Source organism: Mytilus californianus, unplaced genomic scaffold (assembly GCF_021869535.1).
Source record: "Mytilus californianus isolate M0D057914Y unplaced genomic scaffold, xbMytCali1.0.p SCAF_6, whole genome shotgun sequence".
Taxonomy (NCBI): domain Eukaryota; kingdom Metazoa; phylum Mollusca; class Bivalvia; order Mytilida; family Mytilidae; genus Mytilus; species Mytilus californianus.
The window spans coordinates 51,336,378-51,357,987 of record NW_026262712.1 but is presented as its reverse complement, the minus strand read 5'-3'; the positions used below and the strand labels follow the sequence as shown (position 1 = coordinate 51,357,987).

Here is a 21,610-nt window from a genome sequence, read left to right as displayed (position 1 = left end):
CAGGATCTGCTTACCCTTCCGGAGCACATGTTTTTGGTGGGGTTCGTGTTGCTCAGTCTTTGGTTTTCTATGTTGTGTTTTGTGTACTATTGTTTGTCTGTTTGTCTGTTTGTCTTTTTATTTTTTAAGCCACGGAGTTGTCAGTTTGTTTGTTCCTTTGGTATCTTTCGCCTCTCTTTTATAAAAACGATGAATTAACAAAAAGTTACAATCAATACTTTTTAACAATTATTACTTAACGTTAACAAAGAATTAACCATTTATGCTTTTATTAATACAGTTGTTGCTTTCAGTAACATCTTTCTCGTGTTAAAACGTCTTTTCCATATAACTGAATATAAATAATCTAATACCATTCACAAAAATGTATTATACATCACACATATCCTAAGGTAAACTATATATGTCAACCCTTTTCATATGATCGTTGACAACAAGGAGTTGTCTTGTGTCCCTGTTGTAATTTAAATCCCTAGGATAATCTATCCCATCATTCTCTGTCAATATGATTTGATGATCCTTTCCATCCGATGATATTCTGTGTATATTGTTAGACATCATACCAGCTACATAAACATTACCCTTGTCATCTACATCGATGGCCCACGGACGGCGGAGGTCTGAATGACCAAAGAATATACCCACGTGTCCATCGCATGTCATACGGTATACGTCATTGTATTCGTGAGGAAATTGATTATAGTAGAGATTGCCATTGTTATCTATGACAATATTATTTATACAATCTTTTGTTGTTATACTACGTAGTATATTACCACTTATATCAATCTGATCGATAGTTCGGAAAACATCGTGCGTCCATATCTGTCCATTTCTACTTGTCACACCCGAACATCCATTTTTACTAGCCTTGATACATTTTCCTAAGGTAAATGATATTAGGTCTAAGATTTGGAACCCTTTTGACATTAAAGTAATTATGGCCTGTTTACTGTCTATGATGGCGACATCCTTTGGTTTATGCTCTAATTCTACCGTGCATACAACAGTCCCATCATATCCACATACAAAGATATGAGGTGTTGTGCCGCCAAACAAGAGAAGTCTTTCTTCAGAAATAAAACAGCATTTCTCAATTTCAATATCTAATCCAAATACTGATGTAAGAAACGAATGAGTTCGTTGATAGTCGTCATCCTTTGATTTAGGTACATGTACTTGTAAATTGTGATGTACCTCGACTATGTGCATTTGTTCTTCTGTAACGGAAATCTTTCCCATCAATTGAAATACAATGGGGAGATTTTTTTTGCCAATTGGGTTGAATTCTATTTTGTAATGCTTTCCCTGATTACAAATATCGGTTTCCTCCTTGTGAATTTTCTTGTCCAGTACTTTGATTGTCTGAAATAAATTAACCTCATTACTAAGGCTTTCTACATAAGATAATTCGTGTATCCATGTCTGCACTGACTGGTGCCTTTTCTGTGTATTTCGTTTTGCCTCTTCCATCTTTTGTTTGGTTGTTTGGTACTGTTTATTCAATTCGTCTTTGATTTCATCAAGATCATTGTTGATCAGCTGTTTACCGGTATGATTCTTTTCCAAGATATCATCTCTTTGTTTGTCAAAGATTACTGCATTATTTGTTTGACATTTCATCAGTTCGTTGAACATTTTGCTCAAATACTCCATTCTACTCTTTATATCCTCTAAAGCAGTCCCATTGTTGACGCCTTTTGCTGCTTGATCTATAGAAATGATGGATTTGCATTTTTTATGGGTGTCGGGAAGACATAATTTACAGATGATCTTATCATGTTAGGTGCAGTAGAGAATGGTCCTTTGGTCGATATGGACATCGCAGTTACTCATTTTGAAACAAGAATAAATTAGATCACGGTCAAGATGAGGTACCATGACTTTATGTGGTGCATTAAATCATCAGTGAACCTTTGCGCATGCCTTTTATATCTTTCTAAGCAGTCTTTCCAATATGCGTCTGTCTCGTTATTTCGTTAACACATTTTCAGTCCGATACTAGTATTCTGAAGAAGAAAAAGAGGCAAATTTGCATAATATGAAAGAGATTTTTACAATGAAGTAATAAGTGTTTAACTATCCAATTCTACTGTTCAGCATAATACTTACTTTATTTATTTCGTGTGTCCAAAGCGCTCAAGCCAAAACATTTGGAAAGTCAAAAATACGCTGCAACGTTACTCACTATATGAACCATACAAGATCTTTAGTAAACAAAAAAAATAAATTCATATAAATTCCACTTTGCCTGATTAGTTTTTTTTAATGATTTCGTCATTTATGAACGGGTTGAACTATTGTGTACCTTGATTTAATGTTCCAACTTAATAAAACATTTTTATCATGTCATTCGTTTTAAGTTTATTAGTTATTTTTAATGTCCTTAAAATGTTTTCCGGTTAATAGAAATGAACGTTTTTGGCCGAAAATTCTCCTGACGAGGGCAAAACGGCATATATTAACACGAAACTTAATTCAAAAATGTCCAAAAACAAAGATTGATGGGTGTTAATGTAAACCGGGAGTGTTGCTTACCATGGACATCAGGTTTTAGTTATAGTTCGCGTTAACTTGTTGGTTGAGTTGGAGGACATATTTGCGTAAATATGAGTCGAGTTTAAATCCTACATCGAGATAGGTTATTTACAAGTTTCTCGGTTATTTCTTTTTTTCTTCTTAGATAAGTCCATTTGGCTATGGTATCTAAGTGGATTAGGTTGGTACATTTATCTGGTACTAATCACATTGAAAGTAGTACTAGTATAAAAAAAAATATCCGATTAAAAAGTAAAATCACAAAAATACTGACATCCGAGGAAAATTTAAAACGGAAAGTCTATAATCATATGACAAAATCAAAAGCTCCAACACATCAAACGAATTGATGACAACTGTCATATTCCTGACTTGGTACAGGCATTTTCTTATGTAAAAAATGGTGAATTGAACCTGGTTTTATAGATAGCTTAACCTCTCACTTGTATGATTGTCGCATCAAATTCCATTATAGTGAGAACGATGTGTGAACACAATTAAACAGACATAAAAGGTAAAAATGTCAAAATTAGGGCTACAGCAGTCAACATTGGGTTATGATTTGATCACTAAAAAAACAAACAAATATGTAACAAAGAAGCACAAAAATATAGTGTTGTTAGTCAAATGATGAAGCGTTATCTAAAACACGGAGGGGTTAATTTTGGTTAGAAATGGTTTTTTGGTTAGAAAATTAACGTAGATGATTCATAATGAAATAAAATAATGGCCGTCGATCAAAACGCAGATGACATCGGAAGATGGTGCATGTTTATCTCATGTCCATCTTAGCACTTTCGAAAAGAAATCGACATACCAAGCGTTGAAAGTGGAAAGAGTTGAGTGGAGCACATGGCAACTTTACGTCAGATCAATCTTTCATGTTCTTTGGTTAATAGATGTTGCAAAGCTGTTATATCAAAAGAAAAAGAAAAACGTCATCAAAAGTAATATGCATTATTTACTTCTAGAAAAGCAGCAAACACAAACCATAAAATTCAAGAGATAATAAAAACAAAAATGATTTTCATGCAAAATAGGTAGACGATTCTGAGTAACAACCAATTTGGGTGGCTTTGGGACGAGTACCTTCAAAGTGCGACGTCATCCAAACAAAAACTGTTTTTAAATAACTTTTTTTGTAAATTCAACTGATAGATACATTGTATCTACGAGTTAACCATGTTAACATAGTAAAAGAAATCCTATATTTAACAGTACCCATAGACAATAGAACATAGTAAATAAGATCACAGATAAAGAAGTTTAATGGCAAGTTAAGTACAGTGTACAGACTAAGAGAAAATGTTTGGAATATATCCGGTCTATACACACACTAGTTACTATACTAATTAATGTATATTAGCTTAGTGACGTACTCAGTAAAGGCTGTTTTGTTCAATGACGGTGTCTCGTGATTCCTCCAGATTATCTGAAACTATGTGTTACAAGTTTGGTAATGTTGTGCCTATCGTAAGGGTATTAAAGTATTAAAGTATTCTTACCTTCGTATTCAATATTAAATCTTCTGTGGTAATCTATTACAAAATGGCGGTCTAGGAAGTAATATAAGTTCTAACTGATTTAAATTATTGATCATGTTTATGATTTTCTTAATATAGCAATGACGGTAAGTAATAGTGTGTTCGGAAATTTAATAATACGAATTAAAGCTCACTCTATCGATTTAAATTCTACATATTTACTTAAATGTAACTTTTGTTTAATGTTTGTATAATAAGTTCATTATATATATTAACTCTATCGATTTAAATTCTACATATTAACTAAATTTAACTTTTTTAAATGTTTGTATAAAAAGTTCATTATATATGATAACTTTACCGGCTATATAGACAATAATCATGACCTGATTATATTATATATGATAACAACATACACACCCCTTCTCGTCCAATTGAAAATCAGTATTTTCCCTTCTAGTTTTCATAGTTTTCAAGGCTTTCCATGTACTCACTTTAGGGCTTTAAATATTCATAAAACTTGACCAAGTAGTATTCTTATCTATACTTAAACACCTTCATAGGTCTATGATATGTGCAAAAAACGGAGTTAAATAAACAGAATGACGGACGACTCATATATCATTTATCAAAAGACACTAGTCAAATCTAAAATATATTACTAAGCTTAAACACTGGCAAATTGAAAAGCATTTTCAAATCTATAACAATAAGGATCACATTATATGAAAGTCACATCATGACGAAACATCTACCTTTATCGGAAAATATTATTGATATCAGTCTTCAAATGTCTTAAAATACATGAATCGAAGAAGAAAAAAGAAATACTATTCAACTCGAGTAGGTTGAATTTGTAGAATACTCCATGTATTCATTCTAAAGGTTTATATAGTAACCTTTAAATTGTTGACTAACTGTCACAAAAACGATATATTATATCCTATGATGTATACAATTTGCTCTATGTAAAGTTAAATATTGTCCAATTGTTTGCCATACTAGTGTAATTAAATTCTTCAAATCGATAAAGGACAGAAAATTTACTGTCTCACGGGTGGTTTAATTAACTTTAAAAAAGATAAACACATGTATGACGTGATCAGGAACACTACCGACAATGAACTAAGAATCACCGTTCGCAAAACTGAGCAAATTAAACAGTGCAAACAAAAGAAGTTGCACATTTTTAATATATAGAAACATATTTTCATAAAATTTGAAGGCTCTGAGACTTAAAATTGTTGAACGACTAGATTTCAAAGAAACATTTTTGAGATGCATGAATGAACATATGAATAAACAAGAGTAATCATCAATATACCTGAGTCATTTTGGAAAGGGATGGCTATTCCGAGGAAATATTTGGTGGAACTTATTTGATATTGAACATATGGATTGCTATAAGATAGCGAAAACCTAATTTTGAATCCTATTCCTTTGAAAACTGTTTTTTATGGATTTACTCGTTTGTAACTGAATACATTTTAGTCTATGAGAACTGATCCATCTGATTTTTACCGCTTTTTAGTATCATGTGTTGCTACATTATTGTAACAGGTGGGTCTAGGGGAGTTCAGGATTCGCAAACATGTTAAATTGCGCCACTTTCCTTGTGTATGTCCCAAGCCATGAACCTATAACAATTGTTGTGTTTGATTACTATCTACTACTTTTGTTTCGTTTATTATTTCACATTTGTGAGATTTAGTCCTTTAGGTTTCGCAATTATTATTATTTTCACATTTTGACTTACTGGAGCCGTTTATAGCTTACTTTAAGGTGTGGGTTTTGATAATACGTTTTCGAAGTGATTTGAAAAACATATAAATGGTGTATCTTGTTTTCACAGGTGAAGAAGATGTACCGTTATTCGTATGTACAGATGCAATAACATAAACGGTACCTACGGTAATAGTTTGCACCAGATGCGCATTTCGACAATCAATGTCTCTTCAGTGATGCTCGAGGCCAAAATATTTAAAAATCCAAAGCTTATAAAAAAAGGGGGAACTATAAATAAAAATGGACCAAAAAGTATAGCCGAAGCTGGGCAAGGCATCAGAGCTTTGCATGAGGGAGAAACATTCCTTAATTTTAAATAATTTCCAAAATTTTGTGACAGCAAATTTTATTAACAAAAGTCCGTATTTTCATTCCAGTACCAAAGTACTGGCTACTGGGCTAGTGATACCCCCGGGGACTATCAGTCCACCAGCAGAGGCATCGACCCAGTGGTAGTAATAACATAAACGGTACCAATTTTTCTGCACCAGATGCGCATTTCGACAATCAATTTCTCTTCAGTGATGCTCGAGGCCAAAATATTTAAAAATCCAAAGCTTATAAAAAAAGGGAGAGCTATACACTTTAACATTTATCATTTTGAGATGTATTCCCCAAAAAAGAGTTTAAGTTTCAGAAATCTTCAGTGTATGAAGTACGGTGTTTGCGTAAACTCAGTTAGCGGTTTTAAAACAAACAACTATAGTTTTCAGATTCCCTCCGATTCTTAATTCTCCGAAAGCTTCTAAAATTCATTCAAAACCTAACGATAGTTATTTATGTCTTTCAGACGGTCCCTGTACCCAAATACCGAAATCGTTCAATAATCACGTGATTGTGTAGTGGACCAATAACATTTGTATTTACAGATCGAGAAGTAAAAAGCTATTTAGATTTTTCTCTGAAAAAATATTTTATCTCTTTGTCAAACATTTTAGTATACATTAGTCAAAGTGCAAATCTAGGTTTAAACAAAATACCTACCACTGAATGTCGTCTTTATGTAATGTAATGAATCATTTTTGATTTTTGTTTTTCCACCAGAACTGCAATATATTGGCGAATGCGTGGATGAACATCTGTTTATTTTTTGTCAATTTAACAAAATTTGTGTAGCAAGACCATATGATTTGTTAAGAAAAAAATATGTACTGGGTGCTGAGAAAGAAGTTTTAAAGATAATTTTAACAACGTTTTTGATAAATTTTACGTACATTCTACACACATTATGATCTTTTCTGATGGTTTTAATCTAATAAGACTTTAGCATATATAACAGTAAAATGTTTTTGTAAGGATTTCCAATTAATTAGAGATCCACATGTCAAAGATGAATGCAACTCTAACAGATTGTCTGTGGCATAGACAATTTACTATAACTTGAAATACAGTTGATTTTCATTGCATTAAAACGGTAACTATGCACTAATTATCCGCTCACAGGTGAGTGATTGACATTTATTGTACATTGGATATTTTTGACCTAACGATGAATTAACCGAATAAATGAGTTTGTGTTTAACAAAATACTGTTAGTAAGGAGAGTGCACACAAGTCTTATAAAATTAGCATCACCAGGATTATATCAAAGGATAAAGAAACACCCTCTTGAAATGAACCTTTTTGTTCAAGAGTTGTTACCGAGAATTATGTTTATTAGAACAATTGCAAGAGTTACGTAATTTGTCAATAGAATATGTTTTTTTTCATCTAAAACATTGATAGACAAGAGATGTAGGTACTTCTATTAAAGAGAGTAAAGAGTCGGAAAAAACACAAATCAATTATTGCAATTTATATATGCTTTTCCAGAGTGTAATTCATTTGATGTTTTTCGTTCTTTTTCAGATATTTACAATGACTTTTGATGTTATAATTCTTACTAGATTATAATACCATTTTCAAACAGGGCGGAATATCTGTGTTGCTAATTAACATCTGTTCGTTGGCATAGTAAAGTTACGTTGTTGCTCAAAGTAAACATGTTTAGATCGAGAGACTTGCATTCCACAAAACATGAAAAACTGAAATCAACTTCACCTTTTTTTTCTATTTTTCATGTGTTGATCTTTTTATTTCAATTCAAAACTTCAAAAGTCCAGGCATTTTTCATAATTGATAAGGAAAGAACGGAAGCAATACTTGTCAGGAACCTGTGTTTAAATCAATGGTTGCCTCTTTTGTCTCTGTCTTATTTAATCACCCAGTTCATTTGTATGATTTTAGTTTAAAGCAACTATATGCACAAGATTTATTTGTTTTACAGATACACAGTTCGTAATTCTATTAAGCTGTTCTTGTGAACTGTCCTAATTTTAGTTAATCGTTGTTATTCTGTAGTTAACATGTCGAAATATACTATTACATTATTTTATTATGCATTTCGCTGTCTTGGGTGTTCTTGCATTTATTTGTACTGTATTCCCGTCATGTAATGTTGTCATTTTAGCGGTATATTTAACATTGCCACAAAGCGAGAGGTTTTGGCTAACCACAAAACCAGCTCAACCCACCATTTTTTTCTTAAAATGTCCTGTTCCAATTCAGGAATATGGCAGTTGTAAACTTATAGTTCGTTTCTATGTATGTTGCATTGTTGTTTGCCTTTGGTTGCACTTCAGTGTTCTGTTATTTCGTTGTTTTCCTATTATAGTTGATGTGTTTCCCTCAGTTTTAGTTTGTAACCCGGAATTGTTTTCTGTCAATCGATTTATGACTTTTGAACAGCGGTATACTACTGTTGCCTTTATTTGTTTGTTTACCGTTTATTATTTTCGTCTACAACTTGCTGTTGGGTTTCACGTTTTAATTGTTTCACATTTTGTCATGTTTATATTTTTATGGAATATTATTTAGTATGGCATGCTTGGTGACATTCTCGTCTTAATTTGGCTAATGTATAGTTTTTTCATTGAACTTCATCAACATCACTGTATTTTCTCATCGAATTTTATCCATTTTTTGTACTGATGGTTTTATAATGTATAATACTTGTATTTATTTACAAGTATTTAGTGTTTATACTTAAACTTATATGACTCTGAAAACGCGGTCTATATCTGATGTCTGGTTATATTCTGTTATATCATTGCTGTTTTGTTACAGATAAATAAGGAAGAAATATCAAAGAGGCATTAAGAACAGTAAGTTCATTTAAACAGACAACACCATACCTTAAACGAAAAACGGCAAAAAAGACAAATAACAGTCCTCAAAACAGTACAAAAACACTTAACATTGAACAACTCGATCCCCATAAAAACCGTTTGAATTTGAGTGCTTCTGATGAGATAGCAGTTTCTGCTCTGCTAGATGCATTGTAGGATTGACGATGTAGGCTCCGAAGAGTGAAACATATCTGTTCATCTGTGACTCAAATATTACACACGCATATAACGGTGATAACACTTTATTTTCATTATGAGACAGACATGTTAAAAATTTAATGATTGTTTCACATTACAAAAGAATGTATCAAAGTCAACACTACAAATGACAAATTACATATAACAAAAATGCAATTAAATTACATACTTTTCCTACCGTTCAGATTTAGCTTATAGACTAATATTTGAATAAAACATTAAAAGATATTCAACAGATAATGCCATTTTCAATAAAAAAAAATCAACTATTTAGGACTATACACCTCTAATGTACTATCCAGGTATCCTGTAGCACAACCTTCAATTTTAATCCCTTTTTAATGACAACAAATTAACCAATTGTTCCGTGTAATTTTCATATGTCTCGTTATCTAAAAATTTATGTTATGTATCCTATGTACCAAAATGACATTCAAAATAGCAATTGCATGCCATGCACAAATATAATCATGATAATAGTAATTTTTAAACACTTTTAAATATCTCATGAGTAAACCAATTCCTTATTGGATACAATACATGTATACAAAGTAATAATGGCAAGCGCCATCTTTCTCGTATATCAAAAAGAGATAATGTTTTTGGCAAAAATGATGAAATTTGAGAAATTTTGTATTGTCAATTTTAAAATATGATTTGCATTCCGACAAATCAGATATAGATTGTTTTTATTTATTTTGATAATAAGTCGTTAAAATGTAAAAGAAATGACATGACTTTTCACTAGGTGTTAAAATGAGAATAAAAAAAGAAGATAAACACACACGACGCTTGTCGCCATTAGTATTTAAACATTTAATACACAGGCTTCATAATGATCCCTAATTTTTGTTATTAATAAATAATATGTATCTAAATTACGGCTTTGTATTCTTTGAGGTATGACAATGAGTCCGTACATTGTTAAACGCTTCTCCACAGTTACTTGATGACAGACCTTATTTACTCTGTACACTTGGGAATTATCTTACACGTTTAGTTCTTTCATTTTGGAGGTCATTTGGTAAACTCATTCAGAGGCTACGGACCAACAAAAATAAACATGATGATAATATAAATGATTATAACAATAACAATAATAACGTAGTCATTTCATTTAGAAACATTATAGCAACAATATAGTGTTATCCACCCATTTGTTTATGACTTAGAAGTCTTCCGACCTTTAGCTCTGAAACAAGTTTCTTTAGACTTAACTAGATTTGCTTACCCTTTCGGAACTTCTGAGATCACCCCCAATTTTGATGGAATTCGTGTATTCTATATTGTGTTTTGTGAACTATTGTTTGTCTGAACTATTGTTTGTCTGTTTGTCTTTTTCTTTTTTAGCCTTGGCATTGTCATTTTATTTTCAACTTATGAGTTTGAATGTCCCTCTGGTATCTTTCGGCCCTCGTCTATATAAGTAAATTCAATAATTGTTTTAGAGGTTCGGCCACTGTTTTTGTGCTCTGCATAATGTATCCGATTCAGGAATTTAGAATGTACCTTTATTGTGTAAATGAACATGCCATAAAAAAAAATGAAATATTTTGTCTTAGTTTTACATCAAGCTTGTCAAAATAGAAAATATAATATACGCTTTTGTTTTAAATTTGTTTCTAATACTTACTTGTGTAATTTGCTTTTGCAGAGCTAGGAATAAACTGATTAAAAACTAATGCCTTTTAGTATAAATTAAACTTGGAAATTGTCATGTCAGCAATGACATACCTACAATTATTGTTTTAGAATTGAGATATTTATACTGTGAAAAATTATAAAAACACAACAAATTAGCAATATATTAGCGTTTGTAGTTGGGTAGATAAAATTGGTGCAAAGTTTAGGTTCTTTTTAGTGGAGAGGGATAACATTACATTGTAAAAATATAATCAACCATCAGCCCGAAGGATGTGTATTGCGCTGCTTCCATCAAATGAACTGGGTCGGCTAGAAATCGACCGTATTAAAGTTCACGTTAACATGTAAATGTATTAGACTTTTATTGATTATAAAACACTCAAATACACAAAAAAAAAAGATGAAATCTGGTCTGTATTCATAGGGTTCTTACATTAACTCTATTTTCAAGCAGTTGCAGGCTATGCATAGATATTTGTTCGACCCGAAATACATGTTAATTTAACAGATGAATTGATATTCATTTGCATTAGGTTGATTTCTATCCGAAACTATCAGGTTATCATATTTCGACATGTAATTATGCTTTAATATATTTTGGATTATTGATAAAAATATATTACACCTTTGAAATTAAAAGTTATGATTCAGGTATTTCCATTTTGAATAAAGTTATCCAATTTCAATTCAAAGAAGAAGATTAATATAAATAATAATTGATTTGCAAATAAAAAATAACAAGTAAAAACTTCTTATACAACTTAAAATAAAAAAAATATTGTTTTAACACTGCACAGTAAGCACAGTATGTATGTGCCATCGGAGTCTAACAATCCCGAACTAAATGTACACATTTAAGTAAACAAAAAGTGACCATTTAAATGTGTATGTATCCAACTCTCTTACAATAATAAAGAAATATCACCCAAATCATAACATATTTGGTATCGTAAAGCTGTTATATACAAATGCATAAACTATTACTTTTCATAAATGAATAAAATCCTCTGCATTCAATCTGAACCTAAGGTAAATTATACATGGCGATACTTTTCATATAATCGTTGACAATCAGAAGCTGTTTTGTTTCCCAATTGTAGAATAAACCCCACGGAATATTTATTCCATCGTCCTTTGTGAGTATGACTTGATGATCATTTCCATCATATGATATTCTGTGTGTGTTGAAAGACCCCATTCCACATACATAAACATTGCCCTTGTCATCTACATCGATACCCCAAGGACGAATGAGATCAGAATGACTATAGAATATACTCTCCTGTTCGTCATGTGTTAAACGGTATACGTTATTGTCGCTGAAAGACCGTGGAGTATGGTAAATGTTTCTGTTGTTGTCGATACAAAAGTTCTGTATATCATTCTTTGTTGTTATACTATGTATTATATTACCACTGATATCAATCTGACTAATAGTTGTGCCTCCATTAGACGTCCATATCTGATTATTAATACCTATCACAGCATAGCATCTTTTTCCTCCAGGTTTGATACGCCTTCCTAAGGTAAGTGTTGTCAGATCTAATATCTGGAATCCTTTGAATTTTAAAGTAACTATTGAATGTTTGTTGTCGATCATAGCCACATCTTTTGGTTTATGTTTTAAGTTGATCCCGTGAACATCATTCCCATCATATCCACATACCGTGGTGCTTGGTGAGTTGTTATGTGGTAAGAGAAGTCTCTTTCCGGACACAAAACAACCGTTTTCTATTTCAACTTCTGATCCTAATACTGATGTTAGAAAATAATTAGTTCGTTTTATTTCGCCTTCTGTTGATCTTTTTGGTACTTGTACTTGTTGTAAATTGTGCTGTAATTCTGGTATATGCATTTGATTCACTGTAAGTGAAATCTTTCCCAACGACCTAAGTACCATTGAAACATCGTTTGTATCAAATGGATTAAATTCTATTTTGTGTTGCTTATTGAGCTCGCAAATATTGGTTTCTTCTATTTGTGTTTTATTATCCATTATTTTGATTGATTGTCTGAAATAAAAGTACTTCATTACTGATGGTTTCTATCGATGACAATTCGTTTATCCATGTCGCTACTGCCTCGAGTCCTTTCTGTGTTTTATGTTTCGCCTCATCCATTTTGTGTTTGTTTTTTTTTAACTGTTTATTCAATTCGTCTACGGTTTCCTTTTCAATTTGATCTAGATGATTGTTAATCTGTTGTCTGGTGGAAGAAATCTGTTGGAGGAATTTATCTCTTTGCCTATCAAACTCTTTTTCATCTTTAGTTTGACACTTCAACAATTTAGGGACCATTTCGTTTAAGTGTTCAATTCTACTCTTAAGATCTGCAAGGGCGGTACCACTTTTAACGCCTTTTACTGCTCGATCTATAGAAATGATGGATTCACAGTTTTTATGGGTGTCGGACAAACAAAGATCACAGATGACCTTGTCATGTTGGGTACAGAACAGAACGGTCCTTTGGTCGGATGGACATCACAGTCTTAACTAATTTTCAGAATAGAAGAACTAAGATTACTGACCTGGTGAAGTGGTATAACTTTATGTGGCGGTTTAAGTTTTCTGTGTACTTTTGCGCATGTCTTACAAACTTCTTCTAAGCATTCATTACACCATGCTTCAGCCTCGATTTTCTCGTCATCTCGTAAACATCCAGAACACAATTTTTTGTCCGTCATTCTAAAAAATAAAGTGAAGACTACTGAATATATTTCGAATGATTTTTATCGTTCGAAAGAAAAAGTGCAAACGGGATTTCGTTTTGAATTGTTATACATTATGTCTTGTTCGAGCCATTTGATAGCTGTATGTATTTCACATTGGTGAAGGTCTTACGCTGAATTTTGCTAACATCTACTTTCTGTGGTGTCTGGTGGACAGTTGTGTCATAAACATTCTTATCGCTTTTTTACGAAATTTTCCATTGATCTTACTGACTGATAATTTGCTTTATCAGCACTGTAGAGTGATATAAAAAAAATTATCGCTAGAAATAAAGGGCGCACGTGCCCGTTGTCAATGAAATTAACAACGTCGTCATAGGTCAAAAACGATAAACAGATTATCATTGGTCATCTCAACTCGAATGCTTGTCTCACTTTTACTGTATCGGCCCAAGCGAGAAAATCTGTATATTTTATATTGAGAATTGTAAGTATACAAATGATGGATGATCCTTTATTCGGAAATTATTCTTAGTATAAAGACTGGCCCTCACGAATTAAATTAGTCTTGTCAGCCGTTTTGATTTTTGAAATCGTTGTAAACAGTATTCCTTGAGCCTGGTAAAACTAAACGATCAACTATGTAATCTACCTTTGCCAGCATGGTTTACTTCTGACCAAAATAGTTTAGAAACTTTATAGCGAAACTTATATAAATTATTTAATCGGTTTGAACTCGATTTGTCAAATTGTTTGGAGCTGTTAAGTATAAGATTTATTATTTTCTGGGTATGGCGGTCTTGCTGACGAAAGATAGCATTATATAGTATACAGAATTGCTTCAAATTGGCCAAAAAATTTGTAATCCGAAAATTTGGGGAAATAAGGGATAACGGTTATCAAGCGATGTCGCCTGGTCTCAAACAGCACATCTACACATTCTAGTTAACCTTTTTGTAAAGTATCATTTTAAGTTCGGATCGTTTTTATATTTTGGACAATCTGAACATCCTTCTTGAACAGAAACCACATATATATCTGATCTCTTTTAAAATATAAAATATTCCTTACGTTGACTTTATTCTTTCATATATTAGTGAGGATGTCCTTCGATGTTAACATGTATCTTGCACATCTAAAAACGAGAGAATACATTATTGATCGTTAATGTAACTAGAGACTCTAAAGAGCCGGTGTTACTTACCTAGGTCTATGTGCATCATTAACCATATTATCAGTTAATATGTTGTACACATGTTTGTGTTATTATAAGTTATCTCTGCATTATTTGATTTATTTAATTGTTCTCTGTATTCTGTCATATTTGTCATATATGTATATACCTTGTATTTTGCTAAAGCAATGTTGTTGCTAATGCAATAAAGCTTCATTCAATGAATACTCCCCAACATTGTGGACTAGAATAGAACTCATGACAATAATCTCTTTATGTTGATCTTGTATTGCTGATTTGTTTTTCTGTTTACAATTTCTCGTTATCTTCAATAAGTTTTGGCCAAATCATAGAAAAGAGTAAAACGACATCATATAAGAGCAAACACTCCAATCAAGGGTCTATTCACAATTCCAACAACATTTGACTTAATAGTTTTAACTTATTTACTGGCTATATTTTCGGGCAATAGCAAGTTTATTGCAACCCGAGGCAGCAGTAAATTCCAATTTCACGCTGAGAGGCGGAGTGAAGTAGTTGCCGTCGAGGGTTTACATTACCTTTGCTATTGTCCGAATAACTAGTAGAAAAAGTGTTTTATATTACAGATAGAAACTTGTATATATTTCGAGACAATATTTAGATATTCTCGTTGTTCGGTTATATTTACAACTTTGACAAATGATTTATTTTTGTTAACCCATCATTTTATATTTGAATCGTACGTTAAAATTTTGCGATTCTATATTCTGTATTGACGTCAAGATAATTTGAGTGCGTGCATAACACAGTTTCAGTATAAACGTTTTGTGAGACAAGTCAATTCAAACAATACTAAAAGTACGGGAAAATTTCCGTAAAATGCTATTAACCGGCTGATAGCTTTTGAAACTATTAACCGATTAGTAGTCTTTTTTGCAGACAATGTCGTAAAAATAGAAAATATATTCGCCTTTAGTTTTATAAAGAAAATGCATAATGAGATAAAATGATAGAACTTATAACAAAAAAGATGTGGTTTGAATGCCAATTAGTCAACTTTTCACAAGAAACTAAATTACACAGAAATTAACAGCTTACGGCCTTAAACAATGAACAAAGCCTTACCGCATAGTCAGCTATAAAAGGCCCCGAAATGACAAATGTTAAACAATTCAAAAGAGAAAACTAACGGCTTAATTTACGTACACAAAAATGAACGTAAAACAAATATGTAACACAGCAACAAACGACAACCACTGAATTACAGGTTCCTGACTTGGGTCACACGCATACACACAAAATGTTAGCGGGATCCCAACCCTCCCACTAACATGGGGCAGTGGTGTAACAGTACAACATAAGAACGAACCATTTAAGTCATGTTTAGTCATGTTTTGCTTGTTAATGTTTTATCTGTCTATTATACTAGTAGTTTTAAGGTAAAAGACAAAACAACATACACATCAAAGGGAATTAACTCTAAAAAGGAGTCGACAAACAATATCTGGTTTTAACCTAATTGCAGATCTTATCTTGCTAGTCATGATTTGCTTATTAAAGTCATTCAAGGGCAATAACTCCTGTAAGAAGTCGGCTGACACTTTTTTGTTGCAAATGATCGATACCTAGATATCATATGTCGATACCTGTATCTTGGTATTGGACAAGCTCATGTTTTTCTCGAACTGTTAATGACGTCTTTGTCTAAATCTTTTGGATGTTGGATGTGTACTGATTGATAGTTTATTCTGAGATACATGATTTTTTTATTAGTTATTATATGCTTTAATCTGGCTGTCAGCACTGACTTTGAGTAGTTTGATGTCTGTACTAAGTGTCTTTTTTTGTGGGAATGTATAAATACCCTGCCACGAATGGACTGTTTTCTGCTTTGTGTTGATCTGAGGAGTTTCATCGGATTTCATGGTTTGTTCTTTTGTTGTACTGTTACACCACTATCCAAATGTAGTTATGGCGCCAGCAAACTTGTTTAACCCTGCCACATTCTTTGTGCGCCTGTCTCAAGTCAGGAGCCTGTAATTCAGTTGCCGTTTATTGCTGTATATCATATTTGTTTTTCTTTCATTGTTTTATTTATAAATCGGACCTTTGTTTTCTTGTTTAAAATGATTTACATTTGTCATTTTGGGGCTTTTAAGCTGATTATGTTGTATGAATTTTGCTCATTGCTTAAGGCCATACGGTGATCTAAAGTTGTTAATTTCTACGTCATTAGGTTTCTGGTGGAGAGGTGTCTCATTGGCAATCATACCACATCTTATTTCTATATGTAAAACAACCAAGATGGTGCCACAACACATCTTATGAAATAATCTTTATCAGGTACAAATTGTACGTTGATCAGTAACAATTTGAAAAACGAAATGCATTGGAATATCAATAATCCGATCATTGATATCAGTTTCAAATTTCTTAAATTACACAAATTAAAGTGAAGAAAGTGACTATGCTACACCCGATTAGGTTTAATCTATAAAGTACTACAGGTATACATTCAATGGTAATCTTTACATAGTGGACTAGCTGTCACAGAAGAAATATGTCATATCCTTAAAATGCATAATTTGCCCTATGTATAGATAAATGGGGTTCAATTCTTTGCCATACTAGTGTTATATAATTCTCCAAATCGATAAAGGCGTCTCCCAGGAGATTCAGTTACCTCTAAAAAAGATCATCACATGTATGAAGTGACCAGGAACACTACCGACAACGAACGAGGAATCACCGTTAGCAAACTGAGCAAATTATACAGTGCACACAAAAGAAGTTGCACATTTTCAATATATATAAACATATTCTTAAAAACTTTGAAGGCTCTCAGATTTAAAATTGGTGAATGAATAAATTTCAAAGAAACATGTATCCTCGTTCTGTACTTTTCAGCAAGACATTATCATGATATGCGCTGGATATGCATCCGGCAAAAAAAAAGTTGAATTTGTTAATAAAACTATAATATTGGACAACTGAATATCGATGATACATTTGTACCATCGCAAACGTGATAGACTAAAAAAACTAAGGTAATTACTTCTAGTGAAGCCTCACTTGACATATGTTGTCTGTAACATTTAAAATGGAAAAAATGTGTCCATAGAAACTGAATGAACAAGAGTAATCATCAATATACCTGAGTCATTTGGGGAAAATGTTGACTATTCTGAGCAAATATTTGGTGGAACTTATGTGATGTTGAACATATGGAATGCTATAAGATAGTGAAAACCTCATTCTGAATTCTATTTGTTTGAAAACCTTTTTTTTCTTCAGATTTACTCGTTGGTAACTAAATACATTTTAGTATGGGAGAATTGATCCATCTGATTTTTACCGCTTTTTAGTAAGATGTGTTGCTACATTACCGTAACAGGTGGGTCTAGGGGAGTTCAGCATTCACAAATATGTTAAATCGAGCCGCTTTCTTTGTGTAAATATCCAAAGCCATGAACCTATAGCAATTGATGTGTCTGATTAATATCTGCTACTTTTGTTTCGTTTATTGTTTTACTTTTGATAGTACGATTTAGGCCTTTAGGTTTCGAATTCGCATAAGCCGTTTTTAACTTACTTAAAAGTGTGGAATTTGATAATAAATTTTTCGAAGTGTTTAGAAAAGACATAAATGGATGTATCTTGTGTTCACAGGCGAATAAATTGTACTGGTATGCGTATGTATAGATGACAATCCACTTCAACACTCATTATTTTAAGAATTATTCCCCATAGAAGTGTTTTAATTTCAGAAATCTCCAATGTATGCAGTATGGATTTTGTGTTGAGTCCATTGGTGGTGTTAATACCAGCAACAATGGTTTTCAGATTTCCTCTGAATTAGGAATAATTTCAAATGTGACGTCACTTTGAGCGTTGAGGCTTTGGCTAACTCGGTTGTGTATTTTTATGTGTTGGATTATGTTGTTTTATGTAATGTATCCGTTTTTATTCTGTAGTTAGTCCCCACTTCGGTTTTATCATGTATATCTATTATATAGACATTTTATAAAATTTACTGTTTGCAAAATTATAAATTATTCTAAATAATAAGGATGTTCTTGTCCCAGGCAGAAAACCCTGGCCGTGTTAGGCGCAACTTTTTGGAAGTTTTGGTCCTCGGTGCTCTTCAGCTTTGTACTTGTTTTGGCTTTCAAACTTTTTTCATCTGAGCGTCACTGGTTGGTCTTGTGTGGACGAGACGCACGTCTGGCGTATTGAATTCTAAGCCTAGTACCTTTTGTAAGCTATTATTCGTGTGTTTCTTTGTCCTATATGTTCTCCCATTTATTTGTATTGTGGTCCTGTTATGTGATGTTGTCGTTTTGGTGTTGTGTTTGACGTTGCCATAAAAGCGGGAGGTTAGGCATGCCACAAAACCAGGTTCAACCCACCATTTTTTTTCTTAAAATGTCCTGTACCAAGTCAGGAAAATGGCCATTGTTATATTATAGTTCGTTTCTGTGTGTGTTACATTTAAATGTTGTGTTTTTGTTGTGTCGTTGTTCTCCTCTTATATTTGATGCGTTTCCCTCAGTTTTAGTTTGTAACCCGGATTTGTTTTTATCTCTATCGATTTATGAGTTTCGAACAGCGGTAAACTACTGTTGCTTTTATTTAGGCCTAGGATTCTAAGAAAGCTTCTAAAATTTCATTTAAATTATAACGGTAGTTATTTATGTCTTTTAGACGGTAAAACAAGAAAACGTTCAATAATCACGTGATTGTGTAGTGGACCAACAAAATTTTTATCTATATTTCGAAAAGTAAAAAGATATTTTTAAACAACGAAATACGTGTACAAAATTTTCACTAATATATGAAGACTGTACGTTTTAATTGAAACAACATTTTAAATTTTGAAAAACAAGGAAATATTGATCGAAATTTGGATTGGAATATCAAAGTAAAGGAACAGTCAACAGGCTATGTCACTTATTTCAATGAATTTTGCATATAAATTTTGCACGTTGATTTGAAAACAAAACAATTATCGTTAAAATAATATACCTGCAAAAATAGTTTCGAATCAAAATCCTAAAAAGAGTTCAACTTGTGTAAAGAAATTTCGGTAAAATTGTCTCAAGAAATGTCTTTCTATAAACCAAGAACATGTAAATATTTTGAAGTTGATATGTTATTGCCATTCTCTATATTATCTTAATAAGTCTGTAAGAATGTTACAGATAATTTTATTAAGACAAATGCAAAAGGTACGAAATTGTTTAATAGAATCTGCCTTATCAAATTCTGCTTTTAGCAAATGCATGCGTAAGATATCGTTTGTTTTTCTTGATTTTTTTTAACATATAAAACTTGTAATAAAAAAACGTCGATAGTACGATTACATATTGTTCTCATATATCATGTATATTTTTTATTTGAGCGTCACTGGTGAATCTTTTGAGACGAAACGCGCGTCTGGCGCAAATACAAAATTCAATCCTGGTATCTACGATGAACTTTTTGTTAGGATATCGTATAATACATGAAACAAATGGTCCGTGTATGTTCTTAATGCCAGTTAAGAGACGATGTAGAATAACATGAGGCAATCATGAAAACATTAGAAAGCTAACATGTGGTTTAACAAATAGGAATTGCATATCAATGTTAATTACTATCCAAGTGTCTAAAGTTTCAACATTGGCATGATATTGTTGATACTTCTTTGTTTGCATATTTCTAGATTATGAAATAGTTATAAAACATTGATCAAATTAACTCTCTCAGACAACTTTTTGCTGATCTTGTATTCCTTTTCTTATCTTATGCCGTTATGGTCTGGGGCATTCCATATTATGGTTCATCCAGTCACAAGCTTTATCCATACCTCAATCATAGCATTTGTCATAATTAATATAATGAAAGTACCAAAGCAGACTTACCTGTAAATTATTGGAGTTTTCTATTTGTTGTTTGGAGTATTTGCTTTTCATTTATTTTTCAAAGATAGAACCTCCCGTTAGTGGTTAAAGGTACCAAAGGGACATTCAAACTCTAAAACAAACTGACAACGCCATGGCGAACAACGAAAAGAAAAAAAAAACAAACAAATAACAGTATACAAAAAACAACTTGTGATGGCGTCCTTGAAATTTTCGAATGGATGATTTGAACTTCACCACTTGGAACTCATAGTTTAATAGCTTTCATATAGCTTACTGTATTAGTAACATACGTTTGTTAACATGCTTTTCCTAATTTTTGTCTCTTTTGTCAGGTTATATTATAATTATTGTCATTCATCCACCCGTCCTTTTTATCACATGGTATTTGATCCGTATTTTATATTGACGGTCTTCTCTATTATTATAATAATCTATTCAATGGTTGTATTTTATACTTATGTGACTGCCATAAACATAAGCTCCGTCTATAGCTGATTCACATACCTGACACTGACGAGATGTCTTGGTTTATTCTAATTTTATGTTATTAGATTGCTATCTTTTTGCATATACATCAAGCAGGCAAACAAAACAATAAGTCTATTTTAACAGACAACACAATAATCAAAACGGAAAAAAGACTATGAGTAATACATCAGTCCACAAAACACTATAATTAATGCAACAAAAACCTTTAAAATTGAACAATACGAACGCCAAGCCACATAAATCGGTCGAATTTGGAGGATTCTGAAGGGTACATGTAAGAAATATCTGCCCATTGAAAACACCCGACATGTAGATCTTTGCAATTAAGAATTATGTGAGCAAGTGCTTTTGCTAACTAAAGACGAACTACGACAAGTGGAACGTAACTTCGATCATCTGTGATACAACACAAATATCACATATCGGTAATAATTTTACTTTGATTATAAAACAAGAATGAGAAAAATTCAATGATTGTTCCACACCAAAATGTATCAAAATCAAGGTGTTTTGAAAGTTTCAAATTGACAGCTTACATGAAAAAAATGCAACTCAATTTTCTTCTTATCCAGATT

At 32.2% G+C, this 21,610-nt stretch overlaps 1 protein-coding gene across 3 annotated transcripts in view; it reads right to left on the bottom strand.

Moving 5' to 3' along the window:
* Positions 1-21,610, bottom strand: part of LOC127704427 (uncharacterized) — an 87,474-nt gene that overhangs the window by 44,962 nt on the left and 20,902 nt on the right. Inside the window, exons 1-2 of one of the 3 annotated variants that reach the window (XR_007983273.1) lie at positions 4,044-4,172; positions 1,922-2,009 (exon numbers count right to left, since the gene is read on the bottom strand). The exons of 1 other annotated variant lie outside the window; for it this stretch is intronic. The gene's annotated coding sequence lies outside the window, so the exon portion shown is untranslated. Of the gene's footprint in view, positions 1-1,921; positions 2,010-4,043; positions 4,173-21,610 lie in introns of those variants that run through there. One more of the 3 variants, XM_052208470.1, reaches the window with a different exon arrangement.